This window comes from Gopherus flavomarginatus, chromosome 9, assembly GCF_025201925.1.
Source record: "Gopherus flavomarginatus isolate rGopFla2 chromosome 9, rGopFla2.mat.asm, whole genome shotgun sequence".
In the NCBI taxonomy this organism is placed as follows: domain Eukaryota; kingdom Metazoa; phylum Chordata; order Testudines; family Testudinidae; genus Gopherus; species Gopherus flavomarginatus.
This window is the reverse complement of record NC_066625.1, coordinates 20,935,506-20,957,238: the sequence shown is the minus strand read 5'-3', so window position 1 is coordinate 20,957,238 and position 21,733 is coordinate 20,935,506. Positions and strand designations below refer to the sequence as shown.

The following is a 21,733-nucleotide window of genomic DNA, read 5'->3' as shown; positions in this document are numbered from 1 at the left end:
CCAACCCCAGCTGAGCAGCCCAGCCTGGCTCCGACCCGGCCCCGGCCCGGTCCCCACCTCCAGGTAGTGCAGTAAGGGGGCAGGGAGCAGGGAGCGGGTGTTGGATAGAGGGCAGGGGAGTTGAGGAGGTGGATTAGTGTCGGGGCGGTCAGAGGGCAGGGAACACGGGGACTGAATGGGGGCAAGGGTCCCGGGGGGGCAGTCAGGAAAGAACAGGGGTTGGATGGGGCAGTGGGGGGCAGGCAGGGGCAGGGGTTCCAGGGACAGTCAGGGGACAGAGAGAAGGGGTGGTAGGATGGGGCAGGGGTCCCAGGGGGACCATTAGGAATGAGAGGAGGGGTTGGATGGGGAGGCAGGGGGGCAGTCAGGGGATAGGGAAGGGGGGTGAATGGGGCAGGGGTCCCAGGGAGGGGGAGCTGTCAAGGAACATGGGGGGTTGAATGGGGCAGGAGTCCTGGGGGGGTGGGGGCATGATCCCCTCGTGGGGTGAGGAGGAGGGAACCGGTTGTTAATATTTTGGCAGCTCATCACTGCACAAGTCCTGTTCATCTTGAACAGAGATGTCCAAAACAGCAGCATGGTTTCATAGCTCCCAGCTGCAGAAACCCCAGCCAAGAAGCTAGTGCAGAGGTCCCCAAACTGAGGGGAACATTCGGGGGGCGAAGTGGGGCCTGGGCCAGCCTCCACTGGGGCGGGGAGGCGGGGAGGGAGCACCACCCAGTTCCGCTCCACAAACAGTTCTGATCTGGCCCTAGCCCCAGCTTCACTCCCAGCCTCAGCCCTCACTGCGGCTCGGCAGTGGCTCCGCACCCGGTCCTGGCCATGCCTCCAACCTGAGCTCCTGCCTGCAGTTCTGCTCTGGGCCCTGGCCCTGCTCCCAGCCCTCTTATTCTTATCTGCCTCCACTCCCCCCCCAACTTGGGATCCGCGGCCCTGCTCCCAGCCCTATTATCCCTGTCTGCCTCCCCGTCCCCGCTCGGGATCCGCGGCCCTGCTTCCAGCCCCAGATATAGGGGCGGGGGTTGGCAGGCAGACAGAAGTAAGCAGGAGGGTGCGACCCTGAAAAGTTTGGGGACCACTGAGCAAGTGTGTGCAGCCTGGTACTGGAAGAATGGCACTCTCTGACTTTTGTCTCCTTTCAGCACACTCTTTGTCACTCTCTCCTGCCTGCCTTCTATAACCACAACTGCCAAAGCCCTCAGCCTTACACCACATGGTACAACCACTTGGAGACTAGTGGTCTCTACCCTGATCATAGGCTAGTTCAGTGATACTCAGACTGAGGCTCCCAAGATGAAAGTAGCTCTTGAACATGTCTCCTGCTGCTCTTTGCAGCACATGATAGTAAAACACTGTGTGATTTAATTATTAACCAGTCAGGATGCTTTTACTTTGCTATTAACCAATTGTAGTTGATAAAATAATAGTACTTGGTCAGTCATTTTGCTGTGAGAATAACATATATATGTATAAACTAAATATTTCCCATCATACTGTTTAAATATGAATATATAGTACTATAGTAAATGAACCAATAAATTCACACTACTGTGGCTCTTTTGGGTAATGTTGATCACTAATTTGGCTCCTGAACCTCTGAGGTCTGAGAATCACTGAGCTAGTTCATCTTGTCCCTGGGATTTAACCCTCCTTTTGTCCAGCTGTTTTGCAACATGAAGGAACTCTTCACATTTTCAGCTATAACCAATGCCCACTGGAGCTGAGTTCTCTGAGCTTCTCCGTTTACACAAGAGAGTACTTAACACAACTCCATTTAACAACCATCAGGGTGTAGCTGCTGCTGCCAGCCCATGTGAGGTCCTTTGAGCAAGCCTCTCTATTTTAACCTTTTCTGTGGAAAGTTTTATATCAAGCACTCATGAATAAAACATAAAACACTTACCCCGGTAGCCAATAATTTCTCTGATATGGTCAAAAAAGCAATTTGCTTCCATGAGAATGTAGCTCAGAAAAACAATGACAGAGAAAAATAGAAAACACAACCATGATATGAGCCTAACCTCAGAAACTGCCTGGAGAAGGCTGGCTCCACAGAGAAAAATTAATGGAAAAACAAATCCCCTGGACTGAAAAAACTGATATTGCTTATTAGCGCTCTGACACTTAAACTGTGGTCCTGACCCTGCTCCCTGTGAAGTCACTGGCAAAACTCTCAGTGACGTCCTTAAGAGCAGGATCAAGCCCACTAATATCTGCCACATTGTATATTTTTCACATATGCCACAGAAATCTCCTTACTATTCATGAAGGACATTTTACATTACCAGCTAGCACTTTTACCTTTATTAAAGCATCTGTTATTAGAGTCACTCAATATTTTTTTCCAAAAGAAAGTCTATAAAATGTTCACTTCTTTAAAAATAGAACAGAAATAAACAGGCTTGCCCATTTGTGAAGCCAACTAACAACCATGACAACGAGCCAATTAGCAATAGATGCTCAGAAAAGAGTGGGTGGAAAATGCTTGTGTGACCCTCTGCCAATGCCCCTGTGAGGGTTGGTGTTATGCTTGCAAGGATTTTAAACACTTCAATGAAAGCTCTTCAAAGATGTTTGTTAATTTTGTTTTTATTTCCATCCTTCTACTAAACCCCATTATTAGATCTCTGACCTGCAATAAAAGGAACATGACATGAGCCATATGCTCACCATTTCCCATTAATTATATACTATCTGTAAGTAACAGATAATAAAGCATGGTTTGATTCAGAAAAGCATCCAGAAATATCTTTTCAGGAGATTCCCGGTCTAGAATCTCAAGCTTTCCATTATTCTTCAGGTTCCATTTAGATCAGAAATACGCTAGTCTCTCAGTGTATAAGAATGTCATCCTCTCCAGAATGAGAAAGGAAAAAGTAGAGAAAAATATGGCAGAAGTTGAGAGCAGTCGGCAGAGGCAGATGCAATAAACAGTTTCTAGTTCCAAGATGACCACTGTACGGCTGCAGTTTCCCATCTGCCAATTCTAGAGGGCTGGCCCACAGAAAGGAATGTTGGTAAAAAGTTCCTATAAGAGGGCAACTTTTCATCTGGGAAGATCAATATGGAGATTGTCACAAAGGTAGTTCTGGGTTAAAACAGCTTGTATGTGTTATATATTACCACTCTGTCTGATAACACTTCCACTTCAGATCTTAGGCAAAGAGGGAACATGGAGAAGGGTAGGAAAATGAAGGAAAATTAAACACTAATTTTCTGAGGCGTAAAAGCTTTGGTTTAAGCTTTTTAGACAACTATTCAGGCTAGGCCATTTTTTCCCTGAAACCGAACCAGCACTGTCATCACATAACTGCTGGGTTTGAAATGAATTATTATTAGTGGTAGAAGTCATAGTATTGTAGTAGTGCAAAAGCTCCTGTTAGGATCAGGTTCATTGTGCTAGGTACTGTGCAAACACATATGAAGATGCAGTCTCTGTCCCTGAAATGATTACAACAAACTAGTCCTCTTTGTAGGGAAAAAGAATTGTGCGATTCAGGTACACAGATCTTTTGGTGTTTTGATTAAAATTTTAATTCACTGTGACTTACATATTATTTTCATAAGTAGGAATATTTATTGAGTATGTTTCTGTTTAGTATAATCAGTATAATAATACTAATACCCCTCTACTTCAACATAACACTGTCCTCAGGAGCCAAAAAATCTTACCGTGTTGTAGGTGAAACTGCGTTATATCGAACTTGCTTTGATCCACCAGAGTGCGCAGTCTCACTCCCCCGGAGCACTGCTTTACCATGTTATATCCAAATTCATGTTATATGGGGTGGCATCATATCACGATAGAGGTGTAATTGGTATAGTATTATAACTAAGACAAAATAACATGTGGTTCATGAAAGGTAGAGCTATACTTAGCTGCTTCTCAAAGATTTCTCCTCTGAAATTGAGAGGCAGTGTGGTCCAGTGAATAGGATACCAACAGAGAGCTGGAGGACCTGGGTACTATACTTGTCTCTGCCACTGAGCTATTTATATGGAGTTGGGCAAATAGCTTAACTTTTCTGTGCCTCCATTTCCCCATCTGAAAATGGGCAAATGATATTTACCCTGTTCTTCTGCTGAAAGCGACTATAAAGTGCTGAATATTCATTATTATTGCAGATGTGCTTTTGTAGATTTCAGGTCTATACATCCTTCCTCTGAACTAATCACTTTGCCAAAGCAAACCTTGTGTTCTACTAAAAAAGTAATGAGACATTATGACAAACTATAACCTAAAACTTCAGAAAGCTCATAATTAATGAACAGCCAGGCAACACTGAATATTTTGAAGATACTGTGATCCAATTTTAAACAATCATGATATGGAAAAATATGGTAATGGTATACCAGTGGAAGTATATTTTCACAGATATATTGCCAGATGAATTGTTCATGTGGTATCATGACATTTTAAATCAATAATGAAAACTTGGTCATACCTCTCCTTTCCCCTCCTGTGTGCAGAAATCCCTCTCTCTGTTCTTCATCTTGTCCTCCTTTACCTAGGGCCTCTGTTCCTCCAGTTTTATTCCACTGCAGAGTTAACTTGAGTTAACCTAGCCTGGCTAGGACCATGTTGTATCATTGCATTTTAAGACCAATAGAAAGAATGGAGGTATGCCAACACTCGCTGCTGATAAATCAAAGAAGAGTACAACCTGAAGCACTAAACATAGTTTGTAGATGAATATACTGTAAAAGCAGCAATGAAGACGTAATGAAGATGGCTTTGTATTTAGTTTTGATTGTTTCTGACAATATGGGAAAACCAGTCACCAGCACAAGATAAAGAGAGATTCTTATCCTCTGTGCTGAGGTCACCAGATGTATTAAAAGGGCTGTAATTTTCTCAGCAAATATTAAATACAGTGAATAAACACACAATGTAAGAACAAAATCCTATATTAGATATTCACAGTCACTGGATGAATTCATAGTATTTTTTAAAGTCCCGTTTGTTTAGAATTTCTTTCCCCTAGGTGTTTATACTGGATAGGTTTCAAGTCAAGCTTTCATACTTTGTGGTTAATGTTTTCTTTTGTTAAGTGCTACAAAACATTCCTTGGAAAGTTGAAAATATTACAGCTATGTACTGGTATTAAATATAATTAAATATAATATACTGTGTATATATCATGAATCATGATCCAACGTCCCTGAATGTATTTGATTGATATTTAAAAAGAGGTTTTGACACTTTCTGACCAAATCCTCATCTGGTGTAAATCATTGTAGCTCCGTGGCAGTCAACAGAGCTATGCCAATTTACACCAGCTGACTCTCTGGTCTTCCGTTTAATTTTTAATTTAACTACTTTTAATGAGTAAAAAATGAGGAATACATAGATGAGGGTAGAGCACTGGTAACAAATTTTACATAACATAAAGGGTTAATAACTATACAGAGATTTTAACATATACTTTATTGACAGGTTTTGAAAAATTTGCCTGGCGCCTACTCACATAAGGACTAAGCCAAATAGACCAGGCAAAATACACCTACGCTAGCCTTCCACACACAATGCCAAACTTATTCATGTTACATTGCCAGATTGTCTCTCCTGCAAAATACACAGTTGTTTCCCCAAATCAATCCTGCATTCCCAAATTAATGCTGCTGCCACCTCATTATTAACTCAATTAAAGCTCATTCTCTCCTCCCCACCCTTGATAAATCAATAATGAAAACTTGGTCATACCTCTCCATTCCCTTCCTGTGTGGAGAAATCCCGCTCTCTGTTCTTCATCTCGTCCTTCTTTACCTAGGCTCTCTGTGCCCTCCAGTTTGAAGGTGTGTCTTCACTGCAGAGTTAACTTGAGTTAACCTAGCCTGGCTATGACCAGCCATACTGCAAAGCAGTAGCTGCACTCCTGTGTGTAAGTCACTAGGCCTTCTGAGGCTGCTCTGATTCTGTCCCAATGAACCATGGGAGAACTTGTCTGTCCTTCTGGGCACCTCGGGTGAGGGATATGGGCAGCCATTAGAGGACTATCAGCATTTGAGTAGTTCTTGAGGGTCCTCGCTGTAAAGCTGATGGGTTACCAGCCTGAGCTCTAACCCATCTCCACTCCCAAAGAGGGCCAGTTGCCAGGTTAAAGCACCACCAAACTCAGATGAGATGGTTTTGTGTGCAGACAGGCTGGGTTAAAGGCAACACCCACGTAAGAGTGTGAGTTAACCCTGCAGTGACGACATAGACAGGCCTAGATTAAGCAATGTGCAGACTGTGCACTTGCAAAAGGCCCCCGATTTCAGAGGGGACCCTGACAACTGGAGAGGGGGGGAAATGAATGGTGTCACACCAGGCTGAAATGCCACTTGCTCAAGTTTGGCCTGGCTGTCCCTCCATGATGGTGGACAGGCGGTTGCACCAAGCCTGAGCAGTGCAGGGTTGTGTGAGTATGGAGTGAACACAGCCAGACAGCTGGGGTGGGAGCAGAATGTTAAACTATAGATGGGGGGCACGCCAATGAGTGGCTAGAAAAGTCCTGGGGGTGGTGGGTGAGCGACAAGGGATGGGTGAGGTGTGAGTTGTTGGTGGACAAGTGAGGAGTGATGGGGGACAGTGGGATGAGTTGTGGGGGAAGCTGAGAGCAGTGGGATTGGGGACTCAGATGGTGGGGTGTGCAGGAGGATGTTGGGGGCTGTGGCTGGTGGGCTGAGGGATTGGGGACTGTGGTGAGCAGTATGTATGGCATGTTGCTGGGATCTGTGGGATGGCTGTCAGGATAAGTGCGGGCTGGTGCAGAGTTGTTCTGGTATATGTGGGGCAGGAGGGGCTTTCATGGGCCTGTGTGTGAGGTGGAGTATGTATGGGTAAAGGGTGCTCTGCTGTCTCATTTATGTAAGGTGAGGAGGGACCCAATTTCCATAGTGCACACGGCCCCAGAATTCTTTAATCCGGGCCTGAATATATCCTTAAAGTAGCAAGGGCTCTGCTTTCCCTTCCTGTGAAAACACATAGTGGCTCAAACTGCCCTGACCCTGCCTTGCCCTCTATCTGTACCTAGACCTGCTCCCCTCCCAGCCTCAGAAAGATCTAGTAATTCAGGCACCACTTTGCTCCATCTTTACCCTGTGAAAAGGAACCAGCAGTTTGGAACCCATTCTGCTGCCTTCCTCATTCCCTCCTATCCTGTTAAAGGAACACAATGGTTACTCTACTCCTTTCCTTCCCTTCAGAGAAAAGACCCAATTCAGCCCAGCCACCAAAGGGAAAATGTCTGCTCTCTCTGAGGTGGTTCAAGCCCTCATATCAGTTCACAGGCAATTAAATGTTAACATTTTCCAACATTAGTATCCCTCCTTGGCAAGGGATGATCCCACTCTTAACCTACTGACTTGGGAACGTTTGCACATTAATTTAAATGTAAATGAAAACATAAACTATGCATATTAAAAGACTGCCGTAGGCTTAAGCTGTTTTTTTAACCAAATTAATTATCTTTAGAGATTAAAGAGGTTTCTTATATAAAAGAGTGATTTGACTCTGGGAAGTCACTCTGTTATAACGCTGTTTTGCAGAACCATGTTTATTGTTCCTCAGTGGCTCCAGAACGAAGATCCTCAAGCTTACAAATTAAGAAGCTTTTTCTAGCTGGTGTCCTTGTATCCCACTAGACATAGAGGCAAAGGAGAGAAATGAACCTTTCACAAAGGCGTGCTGGAGAGAAACAACCCCTCCAAGTGCTAGCATCCCTGATTAGACTAGGAAGCCAATGAGAGTGGCAGCCAAACTAGCCACCAGGGGCTATTATTTAGGCAAAGGTGCTCTAGTTTCCTTGCAATGTGACAGCCACTGAAGTATCATAAGGAGAGGAGCTGTAAACTTCATCTACCAAGGAATCCCCTGTGTACTTCTTGTCATTAGGACATACCAGTCTAAGGCAAACTTGGAGAAAGCATACTTAGCTCATAGTAATTTAAGTTCTTCAAGATGTGTTGTTCCCGGGTGTAGTGCACTTCAAGTTGCATATGCGCCCAGGACCAGGGATTTTTCCTTAGCAGCATCAGTCTGATCTGTGCATAAGCCACTGCTCTTCTCATGTACTGGACTGAGGAGATAAAAAGGACTGCAAGACCACCATGTCACCATCTTAGTTCCTTCTCTACTGCCAGTTCCCAGCAGGATAAACCAGCTAGCGGGAAAGGCTGGCAGGTACTGCATTACACAGAGGTACAACATCTCGCGAAGAATTCAAGTAACCCATCCTTCACTGACTGATTGTCTTTATATGTAGGGTACTTCAGGTAATTCGCAAGCAGTGTCTCTTTAAAGAAGTGTCCAGGATTCATATGACACAACAGATTGCAGAATTGCTCTGTCTAGAAAAAGCATCAGAAGCAGCTCAAGGAGAAACTTCACCTCCTGCTGAAGAATGTTCTTGTGAGGATGAGGGCAGGGGTGTGGGGTGGGTGTTAGAGAGAAAGAGAGAACCGGATATTGTGCACTGAGAAGACAACCTCTAGAACCCATCCGACCATCGTGATTTCTGTCCAGGGAGATAGGTTGTGAGAAAGTCAGTCTCCAAAAGGAGGGGAAACCAGAAGGGTTGTGCAGATCCAGAGGGACAGTTGGTGCATGGCTTGCTTTCAGAGATCCTGTCAAAACATCAGTTTCAAAGGTGGTGGTGGTGGTGGTGGATGGGAAGCAAAAAAACAAAAAGGTTGAGCTTGGGCACCCTTTCTATGTATCATTTGATGCTTGTGTGGTGATTTGTAGTGCCACTGGTGGATAGTGCTGGTTGTCTGAATTGGGACTTACTGGGTTTTCTGTTGATTGCAGGTGCGTAAATACCCAGTGATCAAAGTGTGGCTTAAGAGTCTTTCAACAAGTGAAGAGACTCATCCATCTTTGCACTGAATAGAGCATCACACTCTAATGAAAATTCTGCCGCCATGATTTGAATCTCCTTTGGGATTCCTGAGGAGGAGATTCATAATAGGAGTCTCTCACCACAGCAGTCACCATGGACCTCGCCACTCGGTCTGCCATGTCTAAGGCAGTCTGAAGTGCTGATCTCATTATCAGCTTTCCTCTGTCATTCGGGGCCTGGAACTGATATCGCCTGTCCTGAGGCACCTTATCGACAAAGCTTGTCAACTTACTGTACCTAGTAAAATCATACTTGGCCATCAGAGATGGCCAGCTTGAGACTCAAAACTGAGAGAACCTGAGGAATACATCTTTTGTCCAAGGAAGTTAAAGGTCTTTGCTTCTCTGTCATATGGTGTACATCTGGCTTGTCTCTTTCTGCTTGGTGGTCACTGACACTACTAATGAGTTGGGAGATGGGTGAGAGAATAAACATTCTGACTCTTTTGCAAGTATGAAACACCTCTTTTCTGCCTGCTTGGATACTGGTGAGATCATGTTGGGTGTCTGCCAAAGAACACTGGCAAAGTCGATGATATCCTCATCAAGAGGAAATTGCTTGAACCCAAGTGTAGTGAGGCTGAGTGGCCTCCCTCTGAGCAGGAGAGCACGGGACCATTACACTCCCCTTGGAGGGCAGAACCTATATTGCCCCACCCCCCTCGCTGGAAGTATCAGGGTGTGGCCAGAAGTATAAAAGGCCAGCCCTGCAGCACAGCTAGGGGAGAGCCTGCGGAGGGGAAGGACGCTCTGCTGGTTCGTCCATGTCCCAGAATGGAACCCTCACCAGGCGATGCCCAATCCACAGACGCTGATGACTTGCAGACTCTGGTCCTAGCCACGCAGGGCCTGTCTGAGTGGCCTCCCTCTGAGTGGGAGAGCGAGGGACCATTACACGCGGTGGAGAATGCAGGCACTGGCCCCTCCCCTGAAATAAGGGGACGAGTCAGCCACAAAGCTTGATAGAACCCCTGCACCCTCTACTGGGATACAAGGATGGAGGTTGAAAGGTTAATCAAGTGGCTAGCCGAGATCCAGCAGCAGCAGCAACAACGGCTGCTGCAACAACTCGGCAATCAGCAGCAGCAGCTGATCTGGGAGTTGGGGGCCAAAACCGTGAGCAACATCAGCAATGCTTGCAGCAGCTCATGGCCCTTTGGCCGGCCCTGGGATCAGCCAACCCCAGCGGGGCAACAGGACCTCCTGACTCAGTTGTGCCCATGCACCTGACCAAAATGAGGCCTGATGACAACCCTGAGATGTTTTAATTACCTTTGAGAGAGTCACCTCTGCAGGTAAGTGGCGATAGGCCCAATGGGCCACTTTATTGGCACTGTACCTAACAGGACCAGCCCAAGCCACCTACAGGGCACTTCCTGTGGCCAAAGCCCATGACTATGAGCGACTATGCGAGAAGACGTATAACCTGGGAGCCCGACCCAGAATGGTAGGCCAGCAGGTAAGAGAGGCATGCTTGTGGTGACTACAGCCAGAACAGCGTATGGGGGCTGATGTAGCAGAACAAGTGGCGCTTGAGCACTTTTTGCATATCCTTCCAGCACATGGAAGGACTTGGGTCATGCGCCACTGCCAAACTACACTGAACAAGGCTTTGATGGAGGATTTTCTTGTGGCTGAGACCCCTGTAGGACTAGGGTCTTGTCCTCCAGCCACCATGCTGGTCCAGTCTTGTGAAGGGAAGACCTGGGGCCAGAGGAGCGAACTCTGACCTGTCCTAAGACCCTCGGATGGATGTGCGGTTGGCCTGGCCCACCGAAGACCCCAGAGACAGTGGGGCCCACCAATAGATGCCCCCACTGAAGGGAGGCTCCAGGTCGTGGAGGCACCAGCTCCATCACCTATTGTGTTAGATCAGCCCCAATGCCCTGAACTCGACCTGTTTCATCTGTGGCTGCCTCGGACACCTCTGTCGCAAGTGTCCGATGATAAACTGCAGTTTTGGGCAGGTCTGCTCAGGGGATGCCCGGGCCCGTAAGCAGCCCTTGGGTAAACTGACTATCCCCATTATGGTGAATGGAGCCACCGTCTCTGCGCTCATCGATTCAGGGTGTGGGCAGACACTTGTCCATCAGGGTCTTTCCCCTTTGCCCGAACCATCACTAGGAGGTCATTCAGCTCCAGTATATATACGGGGATATGTGACATTACCCCAAGACCCTGGTGACCCTGACTGTAAAGGGGGAAACCTGGACCCTGATGATTGGGCTAGCCCTGAAGCTGGCGTACTCAGTCATCCTGGGCTGAGACTGGAAGGGCTTCACGGGGCTCCTGCGAACAATGGCTGATAGGACCTCACCTGCAGGGACCGCCCTTGGAGGTGCTTGCGCCCGCCCACCTCCCAGGATTTCCAATAAGACCCTTGGAGGTGAACCTACAGAAGAAGCAGACCAATCCCCCAGGAGGACCCCAATGGGAAGGACTAGTCTGCTGGCCCCCCGAACCCAGACAGCCTGGAAGGAGGGGAACCTGGTCAGAAAGAGGCCCCAACCTTGGGCGCAGACGTCAGTTGTGACCAACGGGAGGACCCCTCCCTTAGGTGTGCATACGAACAATTGGTGAGGGTTATTGGAACCCTGAACCTGCCCCACCAGTCCACCACATATCCCCATTTTAAGTTTGTGCGGGGGATCGCCTGTACAGGATCACCTGCGAGACCCAAACCAATGAAACTCGGGCATAACTCGTGGTTCCTCGATGCCACCGACGGGGGGTTCTGCAGCTGACCCATGATGTCCCCACTGCTGGCCACCTGGGCTATGAGAAAACTCTGGCCCAGATCCTGGCCTGATTCTATGGCTGCATCCGGAGGTCAGAGACTTTTGCGATTCTTGCCCAGAGTGTCGACGAGCCATTCCAAAGGGAGTACCGAAAGCCCCTCTCATTCCGTTGCCTGTCATAGGCACTCCTTTTGAGAGGATAGCCATGGATTTTGTGGAGGTCCTGCCCAAGAATGTTGCGGGGTTCCGGTATATCCTAGTGGTCCTGGACTATACCACTCGGTTCCTGGAAGCCATCCCACTTCAAAGCATCACACCCTGGGCGATTGCCATCAAGCTCCTGAAAATCTTTGCCTAGATAGGTCTTCCCTGGGAAATTCTGACCAACCAAGGCACCAATTTTACATCCAAGTTTCTGTGCCAAGTCTGTGACCTCCTGGGGATAAAAAAATTGCAAACCTCCGTCTACCACCCCCAGACAGACAGACTAGTGGAACGCTTCAATCGCACATTGAAGCATATGTTACGGAAGCTCTCCCTGAAAGATATGTGCCAGTGGGACCAACTGATCCCCCGCCTGTTACTGGCCCCCTGGGAAGTGCCTCATCTTCAACCAAGTTCTCCCCTTTTGAGTTGTTATATGGCTGACAGCCCAAGGGGCTACTCGATCTCATGTTGGAAAACTGGTAGCAGGCGCCATCCCCCTCACACAACCTTCTCCAGTACATCCTGCAGCTCCAGGAATGACTGACTCTGGTGGGGGACTCAGCAAGGGAAAACCTACAGAGTGCCTGTAGCAGGGTGGTTGCCTGCTCCAGCCCTGGAAGGGTTAAAGCCAGCCCTGGGATAGGGCTGAGGCTATGAAGGAAAGCCTAGGCTGATTGGGGAAGGCAGTAACAGTTGGGGCCATGTCTCAATCAGGCCCAGCTGGTCCCCATAAGAGGTGTGAGCCAGCAACCCAAACAGTCTCTTTGCTTGTAGAGAGAGAAGGGCCTGGCTGCTAGGGAGCAGCCTGGGAGTGGAGCAGGGCGTGGGGAAGGCTAGAGGAGCTGGGGAGCCCCAGCCTGGAAACCCCCAGGCTGCGGCCTAGCTGAGGGCCTAAGACAAGTACTGGGGTTGCAAAGCGGCAGCTCAGCAATAGGTAGAGGCAGCAGGTCCAGACCCAACCTTGCCTATGATGAGTGGCTGACACTACAGTCTGCCCCAGGGCGCGCGGGCGAGTTGGTGCCTGGCAGTAGCCTACGACTGAGGCGAGGTGGGGGTAGCGGGTGGGGGTTCCCCTGAGTGGGGAGACCTGGAGAAAAAGTGGGGGTACTGCTAGGGGGCCAGGGCTGTCCAGGGCAGAAGTGATGAATCCATAACTTCTGGGACAGCCCACGCTGGCCACGGGGGCCCCCCAAGCTCAGGGCCCAGAGCAGTCTCGCGCACCTAGGCACCCGGCAGCCCGCTCAGGTGATTTAAAAGGGTCCAGGGCTCCTGGTTATCGCTGCTACCCCCTTCCCGCCTCCTCTCCCCCCCGTCAGCAGGTCTGCCGGGAGGCTTGGAGGGAAGAGTGGGAAAGAGAGATCTTAGAGCCACCGTGGGACTGAAGAAGATGGGCCACACTTTCCTTCTTCAGGCCAACATATAGAGTCAGATGTTGCTCCCACCTTCACAGCTTCCTCCACGAGTAATCTGAAGGCCAAAACTTCCTGGTCTGTTTAGTTCTGCCCACAAACGATCTACAGATAGTGCACCTGGAGGGGGACATGGGTTTTCCCCGGGCATTATGGACGGGTGTTGTGCAAGTCCATGACTAGGAAGTGTTTGTGTCACTTTATGCAGTTTTTTGAAGCCAGGGATCCTTGGCATACTCCCCAACAATGGTTGAAAGACAGAGAGGGTGTGTGTTGGGGGGGGGTGTGTGTCAGAAACAGCTCCCCACCCTGGACTGGGATTCCAAACATTGGAAACCAAACCCTGAAGATATCTCCACCTGGCTATACTATGAAACAAACAAACAATGAACATTTAAAATCTTGTAAAACTATTTAAGAGAGAAGCTGAAGTGGTCAGCACAGACACTGAAACTCTGTCCTAGACCACAAGTGGTAAGAAAGAACTACGTGGTGGAAGTCCTGCAGCCCTCTTTGTCCCCCTGGTGCAGTGCACAAGGAGAGTGGGGGTGCACGCATGGAACAGGAGGACACTGCTAGGGAAAAATCTCCAGTCCTGGGAGCATAAAGCATATGTGCAAACTGAAGTGTACTACACAGAGGGACAATCACTCAAAAAAAATCTTCTCCATGCCCTTATGAAGTATGTAAATGCTAAGGTAAATCTACTCTGACAATGCTCTTAAATTAATTCACAGTGTAGCATGACAAGAAATAATCCATGTGTAGTGGGAGAATAATCACCATTCAGATACAGCCTTTGTTTATATTTAGTGGAATACAATGATCACTCCTCAGTCCATTCAGAGGGATACCATTTATTTTAATGGAAAACAGCACCATTTGCTTCACAAAAACCAAAACAGCTCTTTAAGGATGTAAAGAAGGAATCTTTTTCACATTACCTAAATATTGCAATGATTAAACTAGATAAATGTTAGATTTATTAAAAATTCACTACTGTCTCGTAGGGGCTTTGAAAATGTACAGCATGATATAATGATTACTGCAACTCAAAAGGTGTTATCAAAGAGTAAGAGAGATCAATATTGTTTGTTGGATAATACTTGTCAATATAAAGTGAGACTTTTATGGCTATATTAAACAATGTTGGGAGAGACTTCTTTTTAGATTGTAAAATCATTGGGCAGAGGACTGGTTTTATTGGTTTAGTACAGCATCTAGCGCAAAGTTGGTGCTTCGTAAATAATAATAATGCCAGCTAAAGAAAGAAATCTTGCTGAAGAAGCAGTGAACTGGGACAACGTCAAATCTTTATTTTTCACCATTGCAGTATGAGATTTCTTGAAGTCAGCATCCAAACAAAGATTTGTATCCAATCATACTTAACAGCACTAGAAGCTGTATAGATGAAACTCAAAGATTTTAAAACAATTTCTATTGCAATCAAACCTTTGAGATTTGTCTTTTGAGAATAAAAAAACCAGATATGAAAATGCTTTAAAAAAAACAAAACAAAAAAATCCCTCAAAACCAGCTATTTCTGGACTAGGTATTTATGAGAAACTTTTTGGCAACTCCACTTTTCCTAAGTGTTTCATCCGTACCTTGGCAGGGTACATGATATGTATTTGTTGTATAGATAAAATTGCCAGTTTTCCTAGAACACTTAATTAAATCCATCCTTGGGAAGCAAGAAAGGAGTGGGGAAACAGGTGGAATGTGCACCTTCTCTTTCCATTTAACAGTGAATCAGCTGCAAGTCTGACAGAGAGGAGAGAATGCCCTCTGGAATTATTTTCTCCCACAGTTGCTTCTGTCCATCACCTATACTGGCAGTTTTATAGAGCTCAGGGGAAAGATCAGTCTTTCTGGAAATTGCTCATACTGATTTGTTTGGTCTTGCCTTTAATCACTAGATATTCCTCCGAGAGGAGGATGAACTTGTGGTTAAGGTACTTGATTGGGAGCTAGAAAATACGAGTTCAGTGCCTGACTGTACAACACACTTCCTTTGTGACCTTGGACAACTCACTTCTCTCACTGTGGCTCAGTTCCCCAACTCTGAAATAATAATAATTCTTCCTCCTCTTGTTTGTCTTGTCTACAGAGACTATAAGCTCACTGCGGCAAAGACCATCCCTTGCTATGTGTATGTATGGTGCTTTGCACGGAAGTCTGTTAATTTATGAGTACACATATGAAAATGTGTGCATGTGTACATTTCAATAATATTTGTATGCAACTGGATTAGTAGCATGTCTTGTGTGGCTGATTTATCTGAAAGCGGACATTGTGTAAAGGTTAGAAATGTTCATTATATATTCTCTATCTTTGCCTGTTGTCTGGTGTGTGGAGATGCAAAGACTGTCATTTAAGACTACTGTAATTGATTATTAAATAATATAGCATTGAGATTTCAGAGTTAAAATTGTATTACAATTAATTTTTCAGTTCTTTGATGTGAAGAGAACTAAAAATGGGTGTTAGGAAGCGTGTTGATGTGGTGGAACGTATGACGGCTATGTGCCAGTACCTGGATATGGGTATTACATGGCATGTGGATGTTACCTTAATTTATCATTTCCTTGTTTTCCAGTGTATGCTTTATTGTAAGGAAATAACTTTGACCATCCTTAACTCTTTTTGTAAGATAACACTTGCATTAATGATCCCTTCCAATTCCCATTGAATTCAATGAAAAGATTGGCACTGACTTCACAGCATCCCTAACCTTTCCCTCTTCCTTAAAATAAATAAATTAGATAAATAATAATTAATAGAGAAGTTCCAGAACTGGGGAAAGATCACAGTCATATGGATTGTTCATTCTTGATCACATCTCTACTCTGACAAGATACAATTTAACCTCAAGTTGAACCTGATTTGCACAGACCACAGGGAACAGTTATATAACAGAGAACAATTAAAATTAGCCAAAACACAAAAAAGCAGGCAAAGGTTTTATAAGCCAAAGCCTAGAAGATTTATTAATGATTTATGTTCAAAGTCCCTTTCACACGAGCATCATTTAAACTAAATACGCAGTATCTGCTTCAGAATCAGAATTCCAAAACTGTGCTTACACATAATTTACGATTACTTGCATTTCACATTTGTCTTAAAAACCACCACCTTACAAACCACTTTCATTGCAGCTTACCCATTACCTTTCCCTTAGATAATCTGGTTTCCTTATGGGTGTTTCATTGGCAGTCTCCAGGTTCTAAATCATATATAATGAACTAATCTTAAGTATGTCTCTGTAATAAGGCTCTATAGTACTTGTGAACTGGATCAGCATGTGGTAGGCCCCTGCACAGTAAAAGTCTTGTCATGGATGACACCTCTCAGTGGGACATTTGCAATTTTATTTCTGAGTGTCAGAATTAGGGATTCTTCATACTTTCCTAATGACAGTTATAGTCAAACATACCTCACATTTTTACCTCTGAGGATGAAAGACCTCTCTGTGCTAACTGCAGGAGGCTATTCGTTAAAGATGCAATCTAGGTAACAACATTAGAGTGTTCCACCTTTGACATGTTTTTTTCTTTCCTATTTTAAGATGAACGAGTGCAAACCTAAAAAGGAATATTTAATTTGTGGTCAGCAATTGTATAGAGAAAAAGGTCCAAATGTGGCCCAAACCCCACCCTCAAATTTGAGTGTTGATAATGGAAAATTCTCTCTACTCCATTTACTGCAGATCTTGCTATATACTTCATTGCAGTGCTGTGAGTGGTGCTGGGTTTTTTCCCCCTTCTACAGTGAAATCCAAATTCAGTAAATAATTGCGTAATCATAGAGCAAAGAAAGCAGTTGGGGAGCATGTTTGTTGTATTTGTTGACTTTCACTACTTATGATGTCTTATAAAGTGCTTTCCTGTAGGCAGTAGGAACCTAATTTAATAACAGTAAAGGGCATGAAAAAGTTGGATAGTCATTTATGGAAAAAGATATTTTACCCATCTAGCAGGGATAATGGAAGTTGTGAATTCTGTAGGCTTTTTTGAAAATTTTAATTCCAAGATTCGACACACTTACTCATATTTTTGCTATTTTAGTAAACTAGGAGATGAATCACAGAGTGTCAGAATCCAGGCACAACACGTAGTATTACATAACGAGTCATTTGTTTCATACTGGAAATGTTGGCAAACTTACGTGTGTACAAGCTGACTGCTCTGCCTAGTGCTCACTTCAGCTTTTCACTTCCAGGCAAGCTCTTTATACACTAGTCAACTGCACTGTGACTACAGAGTTTAATATGTTCTGTTCTGCTTCTAGTAATAAAGATGCACAGCTGCCTCAGGAAAAATCATTAAGGCTAAAATTGACATTTAAGACCCACACCAGGTGCCCGATTTATTAGGGCTTATACAAATCCAAATTAAAATCTATTAATTATTAACTGAGGAAAAACTTTCAAACTGCAATTAGAGTAAAAAGAACAATGTTTTTCTCTATCTCAGGCATAGTCAACCTAAACGTCAGTTTTTGTACAGATCTGGGGCCTGATCATATAAGGCCCTAAGGAATTGATTTCAATAGGCATTGAGAGGGCGCAGCTAGCCCCTGCAGAAGGCACTCAGCACCTCACAAAACTGATGTCCCCCTAGCTACAGAAAACTGGCTACAAAGTTGAATTGTGCATATTTTTGAAACACCACTCATGTAATAATGGCATTTTTAAGTGTGTCCAACCATGCATATTAATCAAGAACCTGCAACAGAATACAATGTACTGTATGGTGACAGACAGAGCTACTCTTTCCACTGGAACAACATCACATTAATGTACCAGCTACCTAGCATACAGTGATACCTGTTCCAAATTACATTTTCCTTTAATTTGGCCAGTGATTCTACCATAAATACTATAACTAGCCTTTGTCAATACATGCTGTGAACCACTAATTTTTGTGGGAGCCAGCAGACAGCATTATTTTTTGGTTAAATGCTTGTTGCTTCTTATTTTTTATTTTTTGTTTCTGTCACCCATGAAATCAAATAAGCTTTGCACTGAAAAATACTTTTGAGTGCAATCAAGAAGCCCCTATAATCCAATACAAACTGGAGTAAAGACTGCAGGATTGAGTTTATGAGTAATTGCTCAACATGGGGCCAAACATTCAAAAGCACCCTTTCAGAGCCCTGTAACATTCCATTCTTATTCTGCCCTCATTACCATAATGTCAGAGTACCTTTCAGCAGTGTATTCAGCAACATGACTAACATCGGTCATGTGTTGTTTGTTCTCTCTCATCCTCATCATTCTCATTCACAACACAGAATTGTTCATGCAACATAGTGTTTGGTATTGGTAGGGTTTGGTTTGGTTTGGTTTAAAAGAAAAGAAATGTACACACTTTCTGTGTTTATGCTGGAGAAGGCAGATTGAGGAAATGTTCCTTCCACTTGGAGCAGATGCTGATGAGGTCCTGGCTCGTTCCACAGCCTTGAACCAGCCCCCGAGAACGCTTTGTCTCAGCTGCTGTTGAATGCACCCGCAGCTCCCACTGAAACTAATGGCAGGGAGAGCACTCGGCACCTCAAATGATTAGGCCGTCAATTCACACCCTCAATTTTGAGCACATGCAAATCAAGTAGCACATTTGAAGGCCTGGTCGATGTGAAGCCCAGCATTTTTATGAGCCAGGATCTTAGTTTTAGAATTGTCTTCAGACAAATCATCTGCACTTTCCCAACATGTTTTTCAGTTCTCTTTCCAGTATCCCACCTTTCATCAAAAACATCCTAAACAAACAGCCATCTGGGCAGAGTTGGCTGACTTCAGGCTTTAGTGGGGATTTTAAGCATAAGCAGAGACTGCAATTCCCTTCCCTTTGAACACAGAATAGAACAGCTTCAGCCTTCTTGCAGGCTGAACATGTCACAAAGAAGTATCCATCTGTGTGTATTGCACAGGAGCAGATTAGTTTCACAGAACACTGCTGGAGAGCTGCCTCCACAGATTGATCATGTTGATTGTACACATATTAACACTTTTAACACCCTAAACATTGCTGTCTCTATACTCTCTGGTGGTGGTACCATTTCTCACACACACACTCCAAAAATAGGTCAAGGGGCACACTTCGGATTGTCATGAACCCACAGATTCAAAAGACAGAATTACTATTGCAAAGCAAAATCACTTGACAAAGTAAGGAATTGTGAATAAATCTCATCCAATACATAAATAAATGAATATAGTACCCAAGTGTCTAACGGAATTCCATGCTACAGTACTAGCTTGGGCCATGAGCAGGTGAGTTTCTAAGAGAGGATTACTATGGAAACAAAAGATGGTCACACGTAATTAAATATGAAACTACATGAGATGTCTGCATAGATTATCTAGCACATATTCTGTTTGTTAAATGAAATTGTATTGTCAGGTTAGATCATTAATGTTTTCCTCAGTTTCTATGCCTCATTTTAGTTTGGACAGAATGCATCTCTGTGGACTTAACTGGAGTTCCACGCCTTTTACGATCAAGACAGCAGATGAGGGCTGGATGTTCTCTCCTCTTGCCAATCAATGGCAGCCTTCAGTCAACCAGTGAGATTTCTGGGCAGCCTAAGTGAGAATTACCATTATGATATAATATATATGAAAATCTGTCTAGCAAGGGCATAAATTCTTTGGGCTACACCTGGCCCAGTCTACACACCTGTGCAGGGGTTTAAGGCTCATTAAGGACCCCCAACCCCACCACCACAGGGCCTCCCTGAACCTTGAGGCCAGGCACATAGAGCAAAGTAGGTGCAGTGTGCCCACTATTCCCATGCCAAGCATGCTGAGAGGGTGCTGGGGTGACGGAGTAGAAGCCTACAAGTTACCACATCCCTGAAGCAAAAGGGGAGTAAGGCAGCACAGCTACATGTGGCCCCTTACACAAGAATTTGTATATGTACAGTCTAGATCCTTGCATGCACTGGGTAACTGCAAACAGAATCATTTTAATGGTTCCCAATGAAATCATAAATTTGTACAGCCTTCTTAGGCTAGCCAGGGCTATTGATCAAACAATGTGCCAGGTGTTCAGCTGGTGTAAACCAGTGTAACTCCATGCCAATTTACACCAACTGATCTGGCCCTTTATTTTTAAATGAATTATCACTGCTTGTGGAAGGCAGTAGATTGGCAGTCATGGAGACTGAAATACTCTGTGTAACCACACGAGAGTCCAGCATGGGCAGAGACATCCATTCTAGTTAATGACTGTGATGCAACAATGACTTCTAAGGATCCTCCTTTTAGGATGAGAAGGGTGTTCATTGTCCAGGGCCAATTCAATCTTTGACTCCCTATTGTGGCTCCTCAGCTAATTTTCAAAGAAGTTAATAAAATTTACTTGAACCAACATTATTTACTAATTTAAGTAATTCCTGCTAGACATTTTAGAGTATTAACCTTAACTAGCTAATTAGCTCATGCATTATCTGTATAATGAATCACATACTATCAGTGCAATGAATCCTAATGAGTATGGAAAACATTCATTAGAAGGAAATCTGATTAATTTAAATTGCTGTTATTATTCTAGCACGAGCTCTTTATATCAACACTCTGTGCAATAAAATAAATACTTTCATGAGAACATGGATACAAATAAGGGCCAGATCTTTGACCCTACGTAAGTCCCATTTACACTAGGCCAGCGCACAAAGGAAACTTAGTGAAGCAACTGTATTACATTAGCATGAGGGAGTCTTCAGCTGGTGCATTCTGTTGCTCCACATAGCAGGATTATTCAGGAGTGGGCCAGGGGAAAGATCAAAGCACAATGCACTCCATTACGCTTGGCCTCTTGGGGGCCATTATCCACAATTGCAAGTGAGCGTAGCCCTGAGGCTCAGTTCTACTGGAGCTGACTCTGGATCTTCCATTGCATTTTTAATACTATGAAGAGCTTAATTTGTCTACTGTATTGGAGGTGAGGGTTTAGAGTTGTAGTACACGAGATTAGATGGCTACGGTACAGGAAAATGAGTCCACAGAGAAATTGACACGAAACTTTCAGCCAGCTTTAAGTTATCCGGTTTTGGCACACCCTGCGCAAGAATGAGCACACAGCAGTTCTTGCACAAGCTGCAGCTGGGGGAGATAGTTTTCATTATCCTACTTGTGCATACAAAATGGCTGCTTATCTACTTTTGAAGGTGCAATCATTTGTCTGTGCACATGGTGAGTGGCAAACAGAAACAGAGGCCCAGGTTGAAAGAGCGATGAAGTCAGGTCAAATTTGTTCTCTCAGATCTGCATTGTCAATCTGAAGTCAGTATTCTGCTGTTTCTGCATGTCCAGATTTCCCATTAATCACATCTCAACGGGAGTTCTGCATAATATAGTGTTGTCAAAGGGAATTCCAGTCATGCAGGGAGAGCAGAATATCATAGTCTAGCTCTGTCATGCAGAGAGGAGAACTTTATCTGCACTGATTAAGTACAGCAGACAACAGAGTATTTTTTAATTATTGACTTATCCA

General features: G+C 44.8%; 1 protein-coding gene across 1 annotated transcript in view; it reads left to right on the top strand.

Moving 5' to 3' along the window:
* The window catches only part of CPPED1 (calcineurin like phosphoesterase domain containing 1), a 166,657-nt gene extending 146,525 nt beyond the window's left edge, over nt 1-20,132 (top strand). The window contains exon 5 of the transcript XR_007776298.1: nt 20,122-20,132. The gene's annotated coding sequence lies outside the window, so the exon portion shown is untranslated. The remainder of the gene's footprint in view (nt 1-20,121) is intronic.
* The last annotated feature ends 1,601 nt before the right edge of the window (nt 20,133-21,733 follow it).